Source organism: Rousettus aegyptiacus, unplaced genomic scaffold, assembly GCF_014176215.1.
Source record: "Rousettus aegyptiacus isolate mRouAeg1 unplaced genomic scaffold, mRouAeg1.p scaffold_m13_p_5, whole genome shotgun sequence".
NCBI lineage: Eukaryota > Metazoa > Chordata > Mammalia > Chiroptera > Pteropodidae > Rousettus > Rousettus aegyptiacus.
In genome coordinates, this window is record NW_023416308.1 from 64,358,151 (window position 1) to 64,382,503 (window position 24,353).

The 24,353-nt window shown below is 34.0% G+C and overlaps 1 long non-coding RNA gene across 1 annotated transcript in view; it reads left to right on the plus strand.

Annotated features, from left to right (window-relative positions):
- Window positions 1–24,353, plus strand: part of LOC118602991 — a 46,091-nt gene that overhangs the window by 8,627 nt on the left and 13,111 nt on the right. The window contains exon 2 of the long non-coding RNA XR_004951064.1: window positions 13,750–13,839. This is a non-coding gene — a long non-coding RNA (uncharacterized LOC118602991). The remainder of the gene's footprint in view (window positions 1–13,749; window positions 13,840–24,353) is intronic.

The window sequence follows — 24,353 nt, forward strand, 5'->3', positions numbered from 1 at the left end:
GGTGCTAAGGATACATAGTGAATAAGGCATAGACTTTGACACCAAAGGGCTTATTGCCTATATGTGAACTTGAGCCAGACAACAGGCTATGTTGATGCAGCCCTGAGAACATGGTTTTGGTGGGTTTATAACAGTTACTTAATAAGTAATTATTATGGATTAAATAAATCACATAAAATCATATTTGAAAGTTACTGAAAGATTTGGTTGATACCATTTATCACCATCACCTGTCCCAACTCTGTGAATATTAGTGTGCCCAGACCGTTTTTCAGGACTTTGATGAAATTTTCCTTTGCCTTGTCAGAAGTGCCTCCAAAACGGCACTCTCTGACCATATTCGTCACCCTTAGCGAATCTCTCAGTATGAGAGCATTGCTCTGGAGCAAATACAAAAAGATTCTTCTTTACATACTTCTGACTTCTCATTTGAGTATTTTTTTATATAGATAATTAGAAGATTAGAAGACTCACTTATCTCTTTTTCTGTTATTGGTCCATTGGTTTTAACTTTAAAAAAATTCAAATATATGCATATACATATATGTTTATATATATGCATGTGCTAGGGTATGCTCAAACAACCCCCATTGCACTGTGGACCTGAAAGAGCCTAGGAAAAGGAAAAAAGCCCTGGGCCTCAGTTCTTTCCCTACTTAGCAGTTACATGTATCATAGAGCATATCTACTTGCAATTGCCAGATTACATCCATTGTGCAACCCTAGCCAAATTACTTAATTTATGTGTTTCCTGGTTTCCTCCTTTGTAAAATAAGGATACTATTAGTTTCTGGGGAAAATACTCTTATTTAAAATATTGAAGTGTTGAGAATAATGCTTGATACATATAGCTATTACCATTTAATCATCATCATTATTATTATTTCATAGTTTTTCACATGTAGACATTCTAGACAGTCTTTAGTGCACGGCATTTTATTAGGAAGTGCCCTTGTGATCAAGACTTGTGGTAGGAAAGGAGAGGAAGCATATCTTGGCAGAAAGAGCCGAATTGTAGTGCAGACCTGGTGAGAGTCCTGACAAGCCCCACAGGTAGCTCCAGAGCTAAAATGGTCAATCAGAGTTGCTCCTCATTGGGCCATAATAATTGTACCATTACAAACCTACCTCAGTCATTGGATGTGGGATACGGGAAGGATCTGAAGCTTTGATCTGAGACACTTCCCAAAGGGATTGACAGCCCCTTTGTAGAAGATGATCTTCTGGCAGCACTCCAGGAAATGAAAGCACATATCCTCCCTTGAAGGAGATCTGGATGGTCCTTCTCTGTATCCATCATGCATGTGCTAACATTATCCTACAGGAGAGGCAATGCAAGATAGAGAGAGCATTGACTCTGGTGCCAGATATAGAAACCTGACCTGTTCCTTACTGTGAAAGTTACTTAATTTTTTCTGTCTCCCTTATCTTAAAAAATGGAGATGATAAAACCTATCTTATAGGCTGTTTTGATACTAAATCAATATTTATAACCATAGCTAACAATCTATTCAATAAAAGTTAACTATTTTAATATTCTACAGCTTTGAAAACCAAATTTCTAGTAATCTGCCCTGTTTTCAAACTTTTTAAAAATACTCATCCCAATTTTCTTATATAAAAGGAGGTTACCATACTTTCTATGTATATTTACTTCAGATTTTTCTCCTTATATTTTAGACTAAGTCCATTTACTTTCTCTATAATCAGCTAGAAGCCCAAGATCTCTTCCTTGGACAAAAATCTGACAGCTACAGTATCTCATATTCACCCTGTAGCATGACATGAAACATGTGACAGCCCCTCACTAAGCTAATCTTTCACATATTTTCTTATTATACTTCTAAAAGACTGTCATTTCTTATCTGCACTATTTCATGTACACGTAATTAGTATAAGGATGGAAGAGGGCATATACATTCAGAATTTCTCTTGAAATCTAGTCCCTTAGTAACTCAGCCATAGATTTTCTAGAAAGTGTCATTCCGATGTCCATAAAATGTACTAGACTGCATCTCAGTTTGTTTCAGTAGAACCCAGATGCAGGCATGCCCTAAGAATCCAACAGTTGTAAATAAATCTTTTCAGGGGCTAGGATGAGACAATAAGATCCCAGTTTGGACTTTGTTTTAAAAAAAGAAACTTTTTTTTTTTCTTTCATTATGTCCGGGGAAGTCTCCTCTAGGCTTATATCTTAAGATATTTTATGGAGATTAGATCAATTAAGAACCTTTTTTACTAAAGTAGAATCAGAGAAACATTGGAAGAAACTTTGAAGATCATTTATGTTTCTTAATCCAAATACATGGTAGAATCGACAAGTATCTGAAATTCCATACTCTAGATTCTAGGAATGTGGGAGAGTGTGGACTCAAGGGAAGAGAGGAGCTGCTTCGTGGCAACCAGTGTCCCTTAGGAAGAAGACTCAAATGTCAGCGGATGGAGGACTGAGCATGTTTCCTGGCATTTAGAAAACACTGATCTAGTTGATGCTCTTACACAGTACAGGAGAAGCCCCTGTGGCTGATACAGAGATGGGCGGCCTAAGTTGCCCTTCAAGAACGGAGTTGCAGGAAGTAAGAAGTAAGATATACTGACAACTTTTGGTTGCTAGCATTATCAGGGTAGCCTGAGCTTTTGAGTGGAGGTCACTCCATTCTTCGGGTGACCCTTGGCCAATGAATGGGCTGTGATACAAGGACATAGCAATTTCTACTGAACACAGAACACTTTCGATAGGGAATAATTACTCCGCAATTTCCTGTTGGGCTGGCAGAGATTTTGTTAGGTTGGCAGTGCATTTGGATCTTTCTGCCCAATCCTGCTTTCGTTCTTTTCCTGGCACAGGTGTTAGATCTCTATGAAATTTTTCACTCTCACTCACTGTCTGCTTCCCAGAGAACACAACCAGTAGAACCCCTTAAATTTTAGACTGTAAGCTTTATGAGAGCTAGGGCTCTTGTCTGCTTTGTTCAGGGCTCTACTTCCAGTGCCTTGCTCTGTGGCTGGCACGAAGTGGGCAGTAAATAGGAAGGTTAAATATCAAATGAATAAATGAATAAATCTGGACTTATGATCAACAAATCTAGTAGCCACTGAATGTTGTGATTAAGACATGCTCTATAGTCTAACCATCAAAGTTCAAAGATTGGCTCTTTTGCTTCCCAGCCTATGAACTTAGATAAGTTCATTAATTTTTCTATTCTTTTATAATTTCATCTGTAAAATCAGGATACTAGTTGTATCCACAATATACTATTTTTATTGTGTTGTTGTTGTTCTTTTTGTTGCTGTGTGAGGATTGAGTGAATTATAAAGCACTAAAAGAATGCTGGGCAGATAGAAAGTTCTCAGTTAATGTTAACTATATTATATAGGGTTAATGTTTATGGTGATACAGTGCTCATTACCTGAGAAGATGGTCCTTATTAGTTTTAGAAATTTTCTTTTCTCTAATGGCCTTTCCACCAATAAACTCTATCATAGAAGCCTGTTTACCCCCTTCAGAGTACTTGATAGTCTCTGAAATTATCCTTCTTCAGTTTGTTTTGTCTGTCTGAAATGTAAAATCTATAAGGAAAGGGACATTTTCTATCTTGTTTAGTGTCATTATATTCCTAGTTCAAGAGACTGTTTAGCACATAATAGTTGCTTAATAAATATTTATTTATTGAACGAATGCATTGACTGAATTGTTTTAAAGGTTTTTTCATGTCGAGCCTAATTTGACCTCATAATTTTATCTACTAGTTTTAGTTCAACTTGAAGCAATACATAATAGTTTTAAAGGCTTTCCATTCCCTCTTTAAAAAACTGTTGCCCTTAAGGTTCTTTTTTTCTGTGGTATGTTATGGGAGATAATATGAATCTGGAAGATGAGGTAGAGAAGGCCTAAGAGAGAACTACAGAATGGAGATCTGTAAAGTGTCATGTGAACTCAGAGATGGAAGGGAACTTTGGAGAATGATGTTCAAGTAATAATATCTAGTCCCTTAAAAAAGCCTCTAAAACTATAGAATGATGTGTGACGGAAAAAAGAGGAACTAATGCAAAAATAAGGAAGTTTTTGATCCATGTAACAAGAACTGAAACCACGAAAGTGCAAAAGGAAGCTCCAAGATGGCATCTGTACAGCAGATCTAGAAAGCAGGAGGACAGAGGTGTTCAGAAAAGAGATGTATCAGTCATTGGTCTGTGGATTCTGAGCTGCACATCCATACTTCTGTACTCAGCTCTGTGGTGCTAGGGTGAAGGGGGCTCCAAAAACCATATTTCAAAGATATATGTTCCAATTCTAGGGAAAGATTGGAAGACAAGAGTTGGAGAGAAGAGTCTTTTGATTTATTGCTGCTCCTGTCAACATCGCCCTAGTAGTGACAATTAGTTCTCAAAGGAAGTAGCCGAATCTTTATCATCAAGTAAAATATATATACCTGCATTTAAAAATCATTGTTCTATTTACATGGATAGCACTTGGTGGCCTTTCACAGTTCATATGCCACTAGGTAAGCCTTCACAAACATATAGGAAAACAAAACAAAACAAAACAAAATAAAATTAGCATATCCAGAAATGTTATTTTATTTATTGGTTGACCTATTAATGTATTGATGAATCGATTTGGTCTAAATAATCTGTGTCTGACATCTTCATAAAACTTTATTTATAAAATAAATATCCATGAGTCAATACTAATACAAATAAATGATTTAAATAAATAAGTAAGTAAGTAAGTAAGTAAATAAATAAATAAATAGGGGGAATAGACAAATCTCTCATGCAGAAGAATTCCAAATAATTTATGAAGATGCTCTACCTCCAAGAGAATCCCTATTCCTTAGGTATCGGCTCTGCATAGTGATATTTTTTTCAAAAAGCGCATTATAGAAAAGAAGGAAGAAAGAGGAACTTTATGAGTGAAAAATTGACAAACACTATCTCAGCCAGGTTATTAGGTTAACATCAATAATGATTAATTATGTTTATAGTATGTATCCTTGATGTGATATGATAAAAATGGCATTTCATTTCTGTGATCTTCTCTATTACCCATTATGAAGAAAACATTAGTAAAACTTTAATTGGAAGACTTTATATAAAATATCTGATCAATATTCTTCAAATGGTTAGGGTCATCACAAACAAAAAAAAAATGAGAAATTGTCGTGGCCTAAGGGAGCCCAAGGAGACATGATGACGAAATGTTATATGATATCCTGGATGAGATCCTGGAACAGTAAATGGATAATGAGTAAAATATAAGGAAATCTGAATAAAGCATGGGCTTTAGTTAGTAATAATGTAATGCTGGTCATAATTAATGAGTTATAATAAATGTACCCTGTAAAGGTAAGATGTTAACAAAAGGAGAAATTGGATGTAGATGTATGGGAACTTCTATGTAACTCCTTCATAACATTTCTATAAATCTAAAACTATTTTAAAGGAGAAAATTTAATAAAAACTAACTTGGAGTCCCCCAAAACATTTGTTGATAAGAGCATTCTTTCATCTGTTCTTTTGTTCTTACCAGTTCTTACAATTCCCTTCTCACACTCCTTGCATGGTAGGTAAATTTTTTCCCCCCACTGACTTCGGTCTTGACAAATGGAATTGGGCAGAATGTACACGTGCAATGTGGCTCAGAGCTTCTAGCTCCACAGCTCCGCCATAAAAACAGCATATCCCAGGTAGTGGTTACTCCTTTACCTGCCTTCCAAAATCAGAAAACTGAGCCGAGCCAAGTCAAGCTGCATACAGTTCATTAGAATGGCATTCGTACTGTCCATAGTTCTCATGTAAGGTGTGTAGGAAATAAATGTTTGCTATTATAAACCATTTATATAATGGGAACATTTGTTATTTGAACAAAAATAGATTAATACTCTTGTTGATACCTTTCAAGTAAGATTTAGTTCTTATACTGTCTCTGTGGTACATCTATAGTTTCCAGACTTAGCAAATAAAACTAGAAGACTTAGTGCATTTAAAAAACATGTGTAGCCTATCTTGGTTATAAACTCCTTAGCAGATTTCAACTCATTTATACATTCAGCAATATATATTGGAACTCTATTATTCCAAGCACTTTATTAGGCTTTAGAGATACAATGGTGTGTGAAAATAAATAAGAGCCTTACGTTCTTCAAGCTTTTAAACTACTGAAGGAGACAGAAATTAAATAATCACCATAATAAATATAAAACTATAGTCCTAACCAATGCTATTTAAAGATACAAGTTATGGTCCTCTGAGGATCTATATATGGGAAATTTGACCAAATCTTAACTCCAAGCCAAGGGAAGGCTTTCCTGAAAGAGTGAAGTAAGAGGCAGAAAGGTTGGGAAGAACAGTCCAGCCTGTGAACAACCCATGGATAGAAGTAGTTAGTGTGGTTGGAGAAGGAAGAGTAAAGTTGCTGTAAGATGAGATGGGAGAGGTAGATGGGAGACAGACATGGCATCTTTACTCTTAACATTAAATTCAGTGTCACACACTTAGTATGTGCTCAACAAATAATGATGACCATATATAGCTTGACTCGGGTTAGCTAAACTTAAACAGACATACTAGATACCTATGGCCAGGTGTTGGGAGCACAAATATGAATAAGACACAACCTTTATCTTCAAGGAGCTCATTGGCTAGAGGCTAGAACAATCTAGTAACCATCAACTAGTTGAATTCTATGTGACAAAAAAGCCAACTCCAACTGATTTATGAAGTAAAGGGAAATTGTTTTTATTGACTTATGAAACCCAAACAAATGTTAATCAACCAATATGCAGAAAGGACAGGAATATATTTAGTCTTTGGAAAGACCTAGAGCTAGAGACTCCAATATTGCCAGAATTCTCTCTGTCGCTTTTTTCTGTTCTTTTATTTTAGACTAGCTTTCTCTGCATAAGGATATATTGCTGTCTTCAGTTTATGAGTTCTACACTCCCTACCTGACTTCAGTCTCCCGAGAGACTGTACCGAAACTCTTTCTGCTTGAGCTTGGCCCAGTGATCCATCCTTGGACCAATCAATCAAGATTTGAGTCACAAAGTCATATAAAAACAGCCATTAAATGTGAAAGGAAGGAGTCTTGACACACACAGTGACACAGATGAATTTCAAAAAGATCACCTTAAATGAAAGAAGCTAGACACATACACAAAAACTATATACTATATGATTTTCTTTATATGGAATTCTGAAAAAGCCAAAACTATTGTGAGAAAAAAGAAGATAAATTGTTGCCAGAGATGGGAAAAGTAATTGAATGCAAAGGAACATGAGGGAACATTTCAGGCTGATGGAAATGCTCAATATTATGATTTTAATGGTGATTACACAGTTTTATAGATTTGTCAAAACCCTATGAATTAGACTCTTAAGATTGGTAAATTTTATTGTATGTAAATTACATACCAATAATACCGACTTTTTAAAAAGCAATAAAACATGAATGGGTGACAAGTAGTTTTGAGAGAGAGAAGATGCTAGACAGAAGAAAGTACTACTGGCTTCCACCACAAATACAGTTTGGTAAGCTCATCAGAGTGTAGTAGGGGCATTGCACAGCTGGAAACTGAGTTCTATAGCCCAAGTGAAACTGCTGAATTATGCTACTCTTCCACTGCGTGTGATAGTGATCTTATTAGAAGACAATTTTGTCTTCTAATTTTTTTGAACTTCACTGCACTTTAGTAAAATTGTGTGGTGTGGATTTCATGAGCTCTAGGAATCAAAACTTCAGCTTCTCATGAATGCGCCAGTACTCATTTCTTCATTCAATTGATTTTTACGGAGCACTTACTGTGTGTCAACCACTGTTAGACAGAGAGAGAGTGCAGTGATAACACCTACTCTCCTGGAGCTTGAGGTCTAGCAGGCCGACAAACAGGCAGACAAGGACTTAAACACATGTAGTGTTAGAGTTATGTTTGTGCAAGTAAAGGGAACTGCTGATGGCAGTAGCAGCTAACAGTGAAAAGTATTAGAAGAAAGGCATTGAGACTCTGTGGAAGTTAAAACTAAGAAATGAAGAGAATGACATCGACGGGGAAGAGGTAGAAAGCCTGGAGATGTGGGAAATTATGTGGTATTAAGAAATTGAAAGACGTTTATTGTTTGAGGGGTGTACCTAAGAGAGTAACGTAGGGAACTTAGACTGTCTGGAGTTAGATTATGAAGAACCTTAGGATTCAACTAAAGGAGATTAAATTTTATGCTCAGGGTATCTACTTGTTTGTCACTAGTTTTTAAAATTTCCCTGGGCCTAAATTTTCTTATTTGTACATTGGCGGCTGTATTGGACATACACTATTTGTTAGTTCAGGATTCCTTTTGTTGGAAAAATCAATCCTTCCCTATGCAGCTGGTAATTATCACCATTCCCTCTCCAACTATAGGCATAACCACGTGATAATTAAAGTGCCTCATCTCTTTGGCCATAGTGACTGGTTTAGAGATGAGAACCTGACCCAGCAAGGCCACTCAGAGACTTACTATGAAATTTAAGATGTGTGTGTCTCTACCTTTGGGAGCGAAACTATAATATAGCTAAGGGTTGCTGCAGTGACCATATATCTTACCCAGTGGAGAGTGAACATGAAGCCAAAACACAGAAGAAAGGGAAGGAAAGGGAGTTAGACTTTTATAAGTCTCTGGATCCAGCAATGCCTGAAGCAGCTACCACCCCTGGGCTTCCTACTTATATGAACAAATTATCTTCCCTTTTTTTCTTAAAGTAGTTTGAGTAGAATTTCTTGAAATTAAAACATTCTTGATTAACATAGAGGTGATTCTGTCTGCCCACAGAGCTGCTATGAGGATCAACTTTAATACACACACACACACACACACACACACACACACATATACACACATACACATATGAATGCATTGTTTACTCCAAAGAGTACTCAAATAATTATTATACTTTCAACACAGGTTTATTTGGCAATGGAGGAAAAAATTAAAAAATTATTATTCTCACCAAATTGTAGTAAGTTATGCTCTTCATGTAATAAACTACAGTAATAGATTTTTGCATATGCTATGATTTGGAATCATAACTGATTTCAATTGCCTCTTTGTTGGGCTTAATTCTAAACACGATTCTTTGTTTTTACTAGTGTATGAAACTAGCAAGCAGTGTGTTTGAAACTAACGAGTAGCATGTTTATTCAAGTGCTTATGATCAAATATACTTAGGTATTTTGTTTCTACATGAACAATGTTATTTTTAATAGAATACTAGGGCATTTAAAAAAATACAATTATGATAATAAAACTGGAAATATTTTCACAGCTGATTTCCTTAGAGATAATTATATTGGTTTGATTGCAAACTGAATCCCTGTGTTTCTTGCTTATTTCTTCGTTAGAGAAATTGCAGTGTATTTGAACATCCGTTTCCTATTTCACCTTCTCTATCAAATGTCTCATGCTCTCCTTCCCAGTACACCACACACACAAAACAACAACAGCAACAACAACGAAACCAAAACAAACAAACACAATGTTTATTTTGCTCCTCAAATAATATATCATTACTTCTGTCATATTCTGGGATGCACATAGTAACTTTCTTAGATTCAAAGGCAAATGTGGCAGCCTTTCCAGTCACTCTGATGACATTGTTAGGAAACATGCTGATAAACTGGCTGAATCATTTACAGTGCCAGATGTTCTTGGAAATATCTCTTATATGAAAATATATTTGATATATTCCAGAAATGGAAATTACCCTCAAGTTTTCCAATATCTAATGTATTTTGCCCAGGTATTTCTTCAATAATCCACCTGGATGGAATGAGTAAAGTAATAACAGCACTGTTTTTTCTCCCAAAAGTTTGAGATCTTGCCTTCAAACTCAAAGTACAGTAAGTTCTCACAATATTGTCAATAGGTTCTGTGACTATAAACAAAACAACAAATAATGAGACCAATTTTATCATAGGCTAATTAATACAAATAAGAATTAAGTTTCTACAGCATATCATCAATGTTATAATGAAATGAGTTTGAATGAAACGACTTTATTCTAGGACCTGCTATATTTATGCTATATACATGCATATACATGCATATACACGCACACATATATGTAGATACACACACGCACACACACACACACACACACACACAGAGTCATTCTCCTTTGTTAGAAATCTACCAATGTAGTGTGTCTGAAACTCTCTTTTAAGGGATTATTACATATTTTCTGAGGAGTTAAAATAGAAATGACAGTTTACAAAACAAACTGTACTATAATTTGCATAGCAAACTATACTAAATTATGCCATGCAACGTAAACTACATAAGCACAAATTGCTTTAATAGCACTTCATTTAGACCCATATGTTCCAAGATGAGACCACAGATAAATTTGTTTACCTTAACTCTGAACTCATGTATTTCAAAAAGAAGACCACGGACTTTTCCGCTTGTTCATAAATTTTCACCAACCCCTACCAGACTGTGCTTACTAACCTCTGCTCTAAAACCAATACGTTTACCTTCTTCCTCCCACCCACCAAATCCTATAAGTACCTTTCCTTAAATTTTCCCTTTCGAGAACTATATTTATCCTTGTTAATGTTGTGCTGTCACTTGCTTAGTAAGTTTAATGAACTTGGCTTTGTGTGATCAACAGGGTCCCTGGTGACCTCTGCATAAGGGCTGGATCATTCACGATAGCATCGTTTCCCTCATCATTTATCATGTTACCCACACTGTGCTCTTTGTTGCTTGAATTTAAGTCTGTATAAATAAGGATATTACATGAATCCACTCCTATGAGTTAATGGAAAGGTATCTGAGAAGAGATGAAGACCAAGAACTTATTCTTGTTCAAACTCCATATTTTTTGACTGAGGGCATTCAAAACCAGGTGGCAGCCAACTCTTTTAGTTTTGAGTAATGGCTCTGATTCTACAAAAACTATAAAATGGAGCCACAAAAGACAATGATATACTCATGTACTCTGGTTTTCTTTTTCTTACAGAATGTTCCCAAGGTTGGAACCAAGGAAAAATGTACAGAGGTTACATAAAGGGGTCCCTGAATAGCTGTGTAAATAGTTAGCAACTTGATTTGACCAGCACATAAAATACTCTTGATCTCAATAACTATTGTTTTCAGTATAAAGGATATGTCTTCTCCATTATGACCTATGTATTTGGACTATGTGATTGTTAGGTCTTTTCCAAACTTAAGTCTACTTGAGGTCATAAAAATTGCAAAGTATTTAAACTCTGATTTAATGATTATCCAGCCCATTTTTTTTTCCTCTACTCTCCTCACATTGGTTTTGTTTTGCTACTCTTCACCACTGTTCATTGATGTTTTTAGTGCATTTATGTTGTCCTCATTTGCCCAGGATTCTTATTTTAGGCCTGTATCCAAGAGCTAGACATCATTCTCATTCATGTGATTTTATTTCCTGTGTTGGAACTTTTTACTAGCGGAAAGTTATAATGCCAAGGCATATTTCATTTTATCAGAGTATTCCTGAAAGAAACAATCATCGAATCAAGGAATGGACCAATACTGTTATTCCATGTATTATCTATATAGCAGCTGCCTACTTTTTATATGCCTCAGGTCAGCCCTGCACAGCAGTATTTTCTAATTCACATTATGAACACACTAAGAACTCAAACATTATGTCTTTCAATCCATTGCCTAGCAGGCATTTGTTAGGCATCATATTCAAAAACTGCATTTGAAGGTTAACTATCTTCTACTGAACATAATTATGTGCTAAACTATGTATTTTACTTGTTTATTTTATCAAATTTGAGTAACCTAGAGAGAATAGATTTATAACCCCCATTTTCTGTCTTGTTCTCTTGTTAGGTTTTAAGAGATTAAGTAACTTGTGCTATATTCCACATTTGGTAACTGTTAGACTTTGCTCTCAAGAAGCTTTCAATCTGGCTGAATAAAGAACAATATTCATGGAACTGTTACATAAGAACAAACACATGTCACAAGATAGTACCTTGTTAATTGCCCCCACCCAATTTGTGGAATCGAAATTTTCTGGATTCAAAAAAATAAGGAATTATGATTTCCTGTGTTGGAACTTTTTACTAGCGGAAAGTTATAATGCCAAGGCATATTTCATTTTATCAGAGTATTCCTATACTTAGAAAGTTTCTTACAAAAGATGAATAATTTCATTGAATTTCAAAATAGGTACGATGGATGAATGTTTTGTGAAGAGGAGTTGTGGCAAGCAGAGAAACAATACATTCTTGAAAAGAGAAACTATCAGGAACAATTATTTGGATTATCAAATGACCAAGGAAGTTTTCAATGGCTAGTGAAGTCATGAATGGATTATGGAGGATGGGGGGCTGGGAGTTAGGAAATGAATAACTATTAGTGTTGGGGAAAGGGAAAGGTATCATTGGCAGCCACACTATCTCTTCTCCCCAGGAGCCACTGGATGCTATGAAAAGATTGGCAACTCAGGTCCATTCTGGTGGAATTAATTTGTAACAGCACTAAGAGTTGTAAGAGCCACATTTTGAAATAGAACTTGGGAGAATGTCCTGGAGAGATCCAGACTTCAAGTAGAATCATTTATTAGTGTCTATTGGTTTGTTTTGATGTTTGCCTTTTTCAGTCTTTTGAGAGGTAACAAGATGGAAATATATATAGCTGAAAGTAAGAGAAAGAAAAATAATAAATATATCACTATAATGTTGAAGTAAAATGAGAAAGAAATTGATATTTTTATGTGACTACTGGTGATCATGGACTGTGATAGATTTTTTTCTGAGGGGGGTACACATTGTTTTATTTAATCAGAAGTAGGTGTTTACTCTTGTTTTTTTTTCTTTCTTTCTTTTTTCCTTTTTTCTTCTCTCTCTCTCTCTCTCTCTCTCTCTCTCTCTCTCTCTCTTTTTAATGAGGATAGTGAAGCTAAAGTTGAAAGTTTAGGAAAGTTTAATACCTGGCCCAAATTCATATAGTTACTAAGGAATTAAGTATTTAAACCAGATCTCATCCAAACTTGTAGAGAATTTTTATAAAAATTTATATGAGCCCAACAGAGGATATGCCTGGACCCAAGATCTCAATAGACTGAGAAAACTGGATTACTGGGTTGTTGTTAATAAGATTATGTGCTTTCTTGAGGGTGGTCTGGAAAAAGAGGATTACTCTAGCATTTCAGAAGAACTGTTAACTTAGATGCACAAGAGCAATAGACAGGACTTGCTTAAGGGAAAAATAAACTAAAAAGTTACATGCCTGAGGCGTGACTACCCACCATGACCTTCCTAGTTAAGAATTTATGATCAAATCACCCTGTGAGGTTACTTTTCATGAACTCCCACCTTTCATCCATAATTTCTAAGTTCATGCTTTTTCATTAAATGAATCTCATACAAATGAAAACTTGAAACTTTAATGAGCACACATTTTAGAAAATTTAATATGCAAAGTAGTCAGATAATAATTCAATTAGTGTTCCAGTGTATTGCTTGCTATGTTACGCATCAGCCACTGCTTAGTGACTTACAATAGCAACTTTAATTACTTTTCATTATTCTCTGTTAACTGGGCTCAGTTGGGTGGTTCTGCTACACTGGACAGGTGTTAGCTGGTTCTTTTGGAGGCTCTGCTGAGCTAGAATTTCTAAGACAGTTCATTCAAATGGATGCAGTTGGTACTGGCTGTTGTCTGGAATTGCAAATGGAGATGAGGCTGTTAACCATAGTGTCATTATTCTCTTCCACATAGTCTCTCCATGTGGCTTGAGCCTCTCATAGCATGGCAGCTGGATTCCAAGAGGGGGTGTCCAAATGCTGAAAAGTATAAGCTGCAGATCTGGTAAGATTCAGTCTTACAATTTACACAGGGTTTCCACTGCCTTATTCTTTTGGTCAAAACAGGTCATCAGGCCAGCCCAAACTAAAGGGTAGAGAAAGAAACTCCTCCTCTCAAAGGAGTGGCAAGGGGTTTGGGGTCATTTTCAATTAACCACAACTTCTTGCCTGTGGTGAAATGGAGGTGGAGGATGAGAGGGGTGAAGAGGTGAGTATCAAAAGCAAAGCTCCCCCACCCCCTCTAAACAAAACAAAACAAAACAAAGCTCTCCCAGAAACCTTAAAATGCTGAAAGCGTGTACTTGGATTCCAAGATGGAGACTCCATATGGAGATAGGAATAGAAAATTCCTTAATGATTGGGAACAAGGAAGATGGACATTTATAGACAGAGTCTCATAATTTCCATACTCTGTCTGCAGGTACACAATTAGTTTAATATATTGTCTGTTAATTAAGCTTAGCCATGTATTGGTTGCTTAGATATCACTAGAGGTGTGAGAGATGATGGTATTCTTAATATTGTTGATATAGGACTGCTCTGCAACTAAATGTTTTTAATTTTATGTATATATATTCTGCCTTTGATACTATAATTTTTACTCTATGTGGATAGGGATGCTACCCCTGTTTTCACAGCACTCTGTTTATTCTTCATGCTCAATAAATGTTATTACTTGCCCACAGATTCAACTTGTTCAGACTGTTGTAAAAATAAATGCTGCTCAGGAGAGGTCTCCCTCCCACTCTCAGGTGACCTAAGCAAAAGGAAACAGAACAAAATCAGCCAACCATTTGATTACACAAAGATCACTGTCTAGTCGTTGCATAAGCAACAACCTCTTTAGTTAGTAGCCTCAATGTAGAAATCTGCAGCCTATAGCTGGATGAAAAATTCCATTTCACCCAAGTTGCATTTGACCTATGTCGGGGACAGGCGAGCACTTGCTGAAGAAGCGAGTTCTCAGTATTAATTAGTAATTCATTATTGCATGGTTGCAAGGGAACTTTTTGACCTTTTGAAACTTAAAATGGGCACATTCATCAATATTTCCATCATTTCAGAATAAAAAACTCTTTTAATCTAAAGTGAATGATTTCTGGAATGTATTTTGAGATGCTGCTATTCTTCTACACTATTTCCTGAAAGCTGTTATTAAAAAAAAAACACTTTGGGCTACTTTTAGCCTAAAATAATTACTTTCTTCTAATATTCACACTTAAGTAGCATTTACTACATAATTAACATTGCTTTTTTTGCTATAAACCTAAATTTATTTGCATTGGAAAAGTCAAGCAACAAAAGTTTAAACTCAATTTTTAAAGTTTTTAACAAGATTTTAAAAGCGGGATATTTTTGGTTAAATGTGATATATGTTTGGCAGAGTAAAGTAAGAGGAAATGAGTATTTAATCACTACTGAGAAAATAACTAACTATAATCATATGGAATCGTATGATAGGTCTGGGAAGCACAAGCACAGATACAAGAAATAATAAGGAAAGCATTTATTATGTTTTTTTTTTTTCATAAATCAGAGGACAAGTTTTGAAATGAGAAAAATAAAACTACTGGTGATTTTATTTTAATATCAAAAATCATCATCAAGCATATTGAAAATGTAGCCATCTGTTCTTTAGTGTCTTCAAAGTCTAAAATAGTGCACATCCAAGAAAAACCCAAAAAACAAAAGGAAAGTTATTTATATTGCTATACATAGAGATATTTTCATACAAATCAATATAAACATAGTATTTGATAGACAAAGTTGGACACATAAAGCCATAAAATAGTTTTAACTATTCAACTAAATAATTAATTGATTCGTCTCCAAAATTTCAGTGACGCTGCTTCTAAGCCACTAATTTACTGAGTCTATTGATTCTTGCTGCATTTGAAACTTCTAGTTTTCTATTCCCTCTTTAAATGCTCTCTCTTGACTTAGAGGACACTTAAGTGACCTAGTTTTTTTCTACTCTTTCATCTCCTTTATCTGGGTTCTTTACAGTCTCCTTTGTAGATCCTTCCTCTCCCCACCTTATGTCCCAGGTGTCTGTCTTCAAATCACCCCTTCCCATTTCATTTCATAGTAGAGTATGAGAGAGAAAGAGAGGGAGGAAGAGAGAGAGAAATTACTGCTGACCTTTAAAGTCTCTTCCAACACTGACAGTCTGTTAGTTAATAACCACTGGAAATGTTAAAAATAAACAATATTAAGTTTTGCCTGAGTTTATTTAGTGCTGAGGGTTATTTTTCTCAGACATCATAATGTGTTATGTTAGGAATACCTCTGATTTCTCTAAGATCTTTTATCACATTTTAAAAAGTAATTTATCTTCAAGTACATATTTTCTAATCATTTTTAAGCCAATTGACTTGTAATTTAAAAAGAAATCATATTGCTATGCTAGTTTGATAAGACAAAAAAAAAGAAGTGTTATTATACTTGGGTATTTTTAAATTTAAAAATATAGATTCTTTTAATGTTATATTCAATAATATTGTGGGAGCTGCTTGTGGATGGCTCAGTTATTCATAGCAGTCTAAGACTAGACCTAGGAGAAAATCTTCCTGTCCTTCCTATATATAGGAGGCATAGGAACTGAGTATAGAGTCTGAGTGGCAGGTGCTGAGAGGAAGGGCAGTCTAGAAGACAGAACGTAGGATTCAGAGAAGTAGCCTGATAATGAGAGTGGGGAGAGTACGAGATACCATCTGTTAGGTAGTAATATTTAGATGTCAAGGAGAATCACCTTAGGGACACCTCTCAGCAGGTAGCTCACTGGATTTCAGGCACTGGTCCTGAGTTTCAAGGTTGAACTCTAACTTCCAGCAGGAACCCTAGAGAAGCAAGACAGATCATAATCTCAGAGATGCCAGGGTCAAAGAAATGTGACAAAGACTCAGAGACAGAAACAGTTCAAATGTTTGGTTTTCAGGTATAATACATTAGGAGGACACAAGGTTTAAAGAAAAGCACTAGATGATTAGGTGGTTAGTCTCTCTTTGAATCATGATACCTGCATCCCTAACAACTTCTGCTCTTCTACAAAGTGGGTTAGAGGAAGAGCACAATCAGAGGTAGCAAATCAGTGGTTATTAGGATCAACACAGATTTGAATATTTTAAAATTGATACTTCTAGGATTCTTAAAATTATATTAAAATTGTCTAAGAAAAGTGGAATTCAGTTATTAAATAGTAAGAAATTATAGAGCTTACACAGTATGCTAGTTATGTATTAAGTGCTGAAAACAACAAGATGAATAAGAGATGACATCTGTCCTTGAGGATCACATTCTGGAGGGCAAATAGACACGAAAAAGTATAATGTGGTAAGCTGAATTCTATTATCACAAAACAGTTGAATAACATTCATTTTCAAAGTATAACTTTTTGCTCAGAAATTCTTAGTATCTTCAATATCTCTGCTATCAGTTTCTAACTGGCTGAAGGACTAATATTTACCTTGCTATGTCACTGTACCACATGACTAATCCTTTTCCACATTTCCATAAAAATTCCTCTCTCCATTTTGTATTCAAATTCTTGTGATCTAACCAAACTGAATCGACCGTTAACGCTTAGACATAATTCACTCTTTAATGTAATTTGTGTGAAAATTTCACCTCAATTTTTCAATTTTTTTCTCACCATCTTTCAAATTCATTTAAGCCCATCAAAAATATTGACTTCTCCATGGAGACATTTCTGAATTCTTCAGACAGAGGCAATTTATCCTTCATTTAGACTAGCATAATAAATCGCATGTTACACACTTACTGCTTATAAACACTGAGCATTGACTACAGTTATACATTGAGTTATCTCCATTCAACATTTATCATTGGCTCATACTTAGGGATTCAGAGCAGGAACCATATTTTGATGTCTTGATTAATTGTATCTGCCTCATAGTGCCTAATCCACAGGCCACTGTAAGGCAGCACTCAAAAAAAAAATACCTGAATATAATGCAATCTCTCATGTTGAGTAAACTTCCATATTCTCAATGAGAAATTTACAAATGAAAGGATTTGACCAAGAATTATAAATGTACTTATCAGTTGAATGTATATGAGGTAGTCTAATAACTAGTTGTTTTGCTTAATAAATTAGTTCCACTTATATATTTAAACTATGTATTTTTCAAACAGTATAATAAGAAATATATTTTTCTTCTTCTGTTACATGAAAAAATGTACTCAGGCTTTTACATAAAACCCTGTGATGGAAATGCCTATCTTTTTCATTTACAATCATCATAATTTCCCAGGATATATCAACTTCACTGAAATTCAAGAATTTCTTGAATATGTGATTCCTATGATCTGGGAATTTTATTTCAAACAATAAAATCCATTTGTATATCTTCCAAACGGTCATTTTTTTTTCATTTGATTTGTGGGTGCATACTCATAATCTCCATAATATATTTTTAAAATTAAAATTCATAACATATTTAAAAAATTAATAGACTATATTTTTGAATAATTTTAGGTTTACAGAGAAATTGAGTGGAAGCTATCTAATTCTCAGATTTTCCCTCATTTCCCCCAGTTTCCTCTATTATTAACATCTGGCAATGGGTGGTACATTTGTTCCAGCTGACACACTAATATTGATATATTATTATTATTAACTAAAATCTATAGTTTATATTTGCATTTATTCTTGTTTTGCACATTCTATGGATTTTTGACTTATGTGTAATGACATATATCCACAATTACAATATCATTCAGAATAGTTTTCACTGCTCTAAAAATCCCCTGTGCTCCATCAATTTATTACCTACCATTTTCCTCTACTGCCCCTAAATTCCTGGCAACCACTGATCCTTTTTCCTGTCTCCATAGTTTTGTCTTTTCCAGAATTTTGTGTTGTAAGAATTGTAAAGTATGTAGCCTTTTCAAATTGGCTTGTTTCACTTAGCAATATGCATTTAAGGTTCTTTAATGTTCTTTAGTGGCTTACAGCTCATTTCTTTTTATTGCTGGACAATATTCCATTGTATCAATGTACAACAGTTTGTTTATTCACATATTTAAAAATATCTTGGTTGCTTCCAAGTTTTAGCAAATATCACTAAAACTGCTATAAATATTCATGAGGAGGTTTTTGTGTGGGCATGTTTTCACTGTGTTATTTTTAAAAGAAAATTAGAAATACTAATTTACATCAATATATAATATATACAATTTTGAGATCATACTCCAAGGAATAATTATTGAATTTGATGTAATGTGCTTATGTCTTTTTATATTTTTTTTCTCTGTCGATCTTACCAAATCTGTGGATCCAACATTGACTGACATTGTTTGAAGCTGTAAAGTCTTCACCTTAGAGTCAAATAGCTTTGGGCTTGTTTGTAGCATTTGGGTTGATTGTACCATTTATAAGCTGTATGATTTTCATGTATGATAACCTTCTAGTATATTAATTTACCTATATATAAAATGTCAATAGCAGTACTTGTACTTTAGGATTGTTGAGAGCATTAACGATAGTAAATGGTAGCTACGCTTAGTAACAATTATTTAAGTAATAACTTGGTACATAAGTCACATGTAAAAATTCCTAGCATAATCTTCAAAAAGAGCAGCTTTGGGAATATCCAACTCTGAAAATTAATGTGGACCATAAAAATTCATCTCCTAGAACCCCAAGAGAACATATGGGATTGTGTAATTAAGACATCTAAACTTCACCAAGCAACTCTCACAAAAAAAACAGATGTGCATTAACACATAATTTCAAACTCAATTTCCATCAGAAATGTGCAGTTTACACATTACAAAATCATGCACACTGCTCAGAGTATTTTATAATCCTTGGGGAGTTAAATTTTTCTGAACTTGTTTTTAAGTATTTTAATAACATATTAATTTAATATTCACATGTGTATTATTTTCTTCCTGTATTTCCAAACACATTATAAACTAATCATAGAGGTTAAGGCATCTTAAGAGGCAGTTCTGGGTTACGTATAGGAAGATGTTTGCGTTCTGTCGTCATAACAAGCCAGAGCTGAAACCCAGCTCAGTGATTTACTAGCTGTTTAAATTTGGCAATTGATTTAATCTTCCTGAGTTTCCATTTCCTATGTAATATTGAGATTTTTCTTATCTCTCTGTTATTTTATGAGTAGAAAATAATATTTGTAAAGTTCCTGATTCGTAATAAATGTCTTTCAAATAAAAACTCTTGCTTGGACCCCTTTATCTATATCTGAGCCCTTTCCAGCATTTTATTTTTCAACAAGATATGCAAGTGGCTTAAGAAAATTGACTCCTACAACAAATTTTTTAAAAATATTTTTTTCTGTATATCCTGTGACTTAATCTTCTAAATCTAAGTATATCTTACATAGCATCACCGAGAACCTAGATTTTGAATCCTAGTTCAGCCTTCTATCCATTAAATTTAACATTTATTTTTCAACAGAGTTTGCTCACAAATTAGTTTCCTAACAAAGCTTCCTATATATATTTTTTCTTGTCATGAATACCAATGGATTCCAAAGCTGTGTGCTACTATGTAAATTCATGTTATTATTGGAGGGTATCAATAAACTGAAGGATATAACATTGGGAAAACTACGAAAGTATAGTAAAAGAGGTATAATAGATTTAATTTGAGAGAAAAATAATCTTAATTTAAAAAAGGCAAGAAAAGAGAGAAAAGGTGGAAAGCGAGGTAGAACAGATAGAAAATACAGAGCAAGGTCATACATTTAAACCAAAATATGAAAAATGTTGCATATTAAATAGACTATTTTAATTAAGAGGCAAGTGTTATCTGCCTGGACAAAAAACAAAACTCAATTTTTTTTTTTTACTGCTTCATTGATTTATATTCTTTAAATTAATTCATTTTTACATTTTAATATTGAGATGTATACTTGTCTATAAGTCAGTACTTATTTTTTTATAGATATAGTAGAACCTTCACTCAACATATTTTCCACTTATTTATGTCTCAATAATGAAAGTGATCCTCTGAAAAAGACTAGAGAGACAGGCAAATAAAATGAGACTCTGTAATATGTGATCATGGCATAATCCTTATGCTGATTGCCCAACTTCACTTTCAATAGTGAAGTCAGACTTAGTACATCTTCATATTCATCAGAGAATACCCATTCCAGACAAAGGCATTAATGGTAGATGTTGCTAAAGGTTCAATAGAGAGGGTTTGACATTACTCACTCTCAACATGCAATAATATAAATCAATTCCTATTCCCAATGGGGAGTCTTCAATGTCTCTAGGCTATGCTACCACCAAGGGTCTCCATACCTGACCCTCTATTGTGAAGCCCCAGTCCCTCTAACTCTGCTTTTTCCTATGCAGAATGACTTACATCCTCTGACAGAAACTTGGGCACCTGTCCACAACTCCCATTTATCAAAGCAAGGCCAATATGATTGTGCATACTCTGGAACTACATAACTTTTGGTCTAATACCAACTCTCTACTTACCACTTGTATGATGTTGGCCAAGTTACTTAACCATCTGTGGCTCCCTTTTCTCATAATTTAAAACGAGGGTTAAAGTAGAACCTACCTCTAGAGCTTTTATAAGGGTTAAATGAGTGAATATATATAAAACACCTAGAACAGTGTCCATCACATAATAAACAGTAATAAACTCAATATTACATTGTTTAAAAGAGATAGATGTTAGGAAAAAAATACAGAAATGCCAAATGAAAAAAGATAGTGAGAAGATGAAAATGCTTGATATCATTGACATATATAGAACATAACAGAATAACATTTATAGAATGTAATTCTGCAGAAATCACATTATTTTCATTCTCTCAAGGAGTACTTAATAACAATCATATATTTGTAATAAACTATATTCATAAAATTCAAAAATTAAAATATGTTTTCTGGCCACCATTTATTTAAGCTGCAATACATAGCAAAAACAAACTAAAATAAGCAAATAAATGAATAATTAAAATTCTGATATATACAAAAATTAATCAATATACTCCTAAATAACTCATGGGACTAAAAATAAATCATGATAGAAATAAAATAAATATTTTGAATTGCATTCTATGAAACTATTAAACATTTACTTGTGATATATAGCTAAAGTAGTGTTTAATGACAATTTTATAGCTTTAAGTGCGTATTTTAAAGAATTAAAGGATTGATAAATCAATGAGCTAATCAATCCTCCTCGATAAATCTAAAAAGACACCAAACAATAAACCAGAAAATGAAAAAAGAAGGTAGATAATAATACATATAAAAGCAGAAATTAATGACATGGGATAAAAATATAATAGAGAAAACACAATGAAAAGATAATTCTTTACCAAGATTAATTAAATTGATAAACTCTAAATGAACCTAATCAAGAAAAAAAGAAAAAGTACAAATAATGAAAATCAGGAATGAAAGTGGACGTTAATACCATTTTGCAGACCTAAAAAGATTAGGAAGATTTTTGAAAGACTTACTGCCAATAAATTTCAAAATTTAGATGAAATTGATAAATTCTCTTAAAAGATACAGCATTCCAAACTGACACAAGAAAAAAAAATGAGAAAATCCTCCTGGTTTTATATTTATTAAAGCAATCCAATTAATAATTAAATAACCTTCCTATATCTCATGGCAAAGACGAACTAAAAATGGAACAGAGTCCAGAAATTTATCACCCGATTTTCAAAGAAGTAACACTACATTGTAGTAGGAAAAGATAGTCATTAAAATAAAAGATGTTAGCTCAGTTGGATAGCAATTTGGATAAAATATATTTATCTTGGGCCTATCTCACATCATATGCCAAAATTATTTTGGTAGATTGAAGATCTCAGTGTGAAGGTAAGCCATATGTCTTTTACGGGAAGACATAGGAGAACATGTTGTTGGTGACTTTGGAGTTGGCAGGAATTTCTTTTATTAAAACATTATTAATCACAAAATAATAAATCGAACTATATTAAAACTTAGAACTAGTTTATCAAAATACATCAAGAGAGTGAAAAATCAGCCCGTAGAATGGAAGAATATTCAATCACTTATAGTAAGAATAGTTAAGGAACTCCTAAAATCAATAAGAAAGGGATAGACAGCTCAACAGAAAAATAGGCAAAAGACTGAAACAAACATTTTACAAAAGAGGAGCAAGATGTGGTCTGAATGTTTGTGTTGCTCAAAAATTCATTTTGAAATCCTAATTTTTTTTGTGATGGTATTACCATGTATGATATTTAGGAGGCAATTAGGTCATAATGGTGGAGACCTCAGGATTGGGATTAGCATTTTTATGAAAGAGATCATGCAGAGATCCCTGGGTCCTTCTTCCATCTGAGGATGTGAAGATACAACCAGAAGTCAGACCCAGAAGAGAGCCCACATCTCACCAGGTTGGACTTCCAGCCTACAAACTGTGAGAAATAAATTTCTATTGTTTATAAACTATACTGCTTTTGGTATTTTGTTATAGCAGCCCAGGCAGACTAATACAATATCCAAATGGCAATTAAAAATGTGAAAAAATGCTTAATTTCCTTAGTCACCACAGAAATTCAAATTACAACATCATGAGATAATGCTCTACACCTACCAGAAAGGGCTAAATTGAATACTCTTCAGCAATGAGAATAAATAATATACAATTACATGCAAAAATATGGATTATTCTCATGAGTATAACTAAGCAAAGATGCCAGACCAAAAAAAAAAAAAAAAAAAAGAATACAAAATCTGTGATTAAATTATATGAAATATATAAATTTAGAACAACAACAACAAAAGTCTGTGGTTTTAGAGGTCAGGATAGAGATTAACTCTCCATCCCCTCTAATATGAGATATTGATTGGAGAGAGTATTGAGAAATATACATTGAGCTGAACTTTTTGTATTTGTATATATTTTTAAGATGTATATTTTTTTAGAATAGTTTTAGGTTCACAGCAATATTTAGAGTAAGGTACAGTGATTTACCATATACCTCCTGCCCCTACACATGCATCGCCTTTATCATTATCAACAAATTTATTACAAACTTATGTTGACACATTATAATTATCCAAAGTTTACAGTTTACGTTATGGTCCCTCTTGGTGTTGTGCATTCTATGGGTGTGCATAAATGTGCCATGACAACCCCTGGAACCACTGATCTTTTTACTGCCTCCACAATTTTCCCTTTTCAAGAGTGTCATATAGGTGAAATCATACAGTATGTAGCCTTTTCATATTGGTTTATTTCACTCAGTAATATGCATTTAAGTTTCTTTTCTTGGCTTGATAGCTAATTTATTTTTAGCACTAATATTCCATTACCTGAATGTACCACAGTTTATTTATCCATTCACTTACCTAAGGATATCTTGGTTGCTTCCAAGTTTTTGGAATTATGAATACAGCTGCTGTAAACATCTATGCACAGTTTTTTGTTTGGAAATAAAACGTTCAATTTCTTTGCTTAAATGACAAGGAGCATAATTGCTGGATCTTATGGTTAAAGTATGTTTAATTTTATAAGAA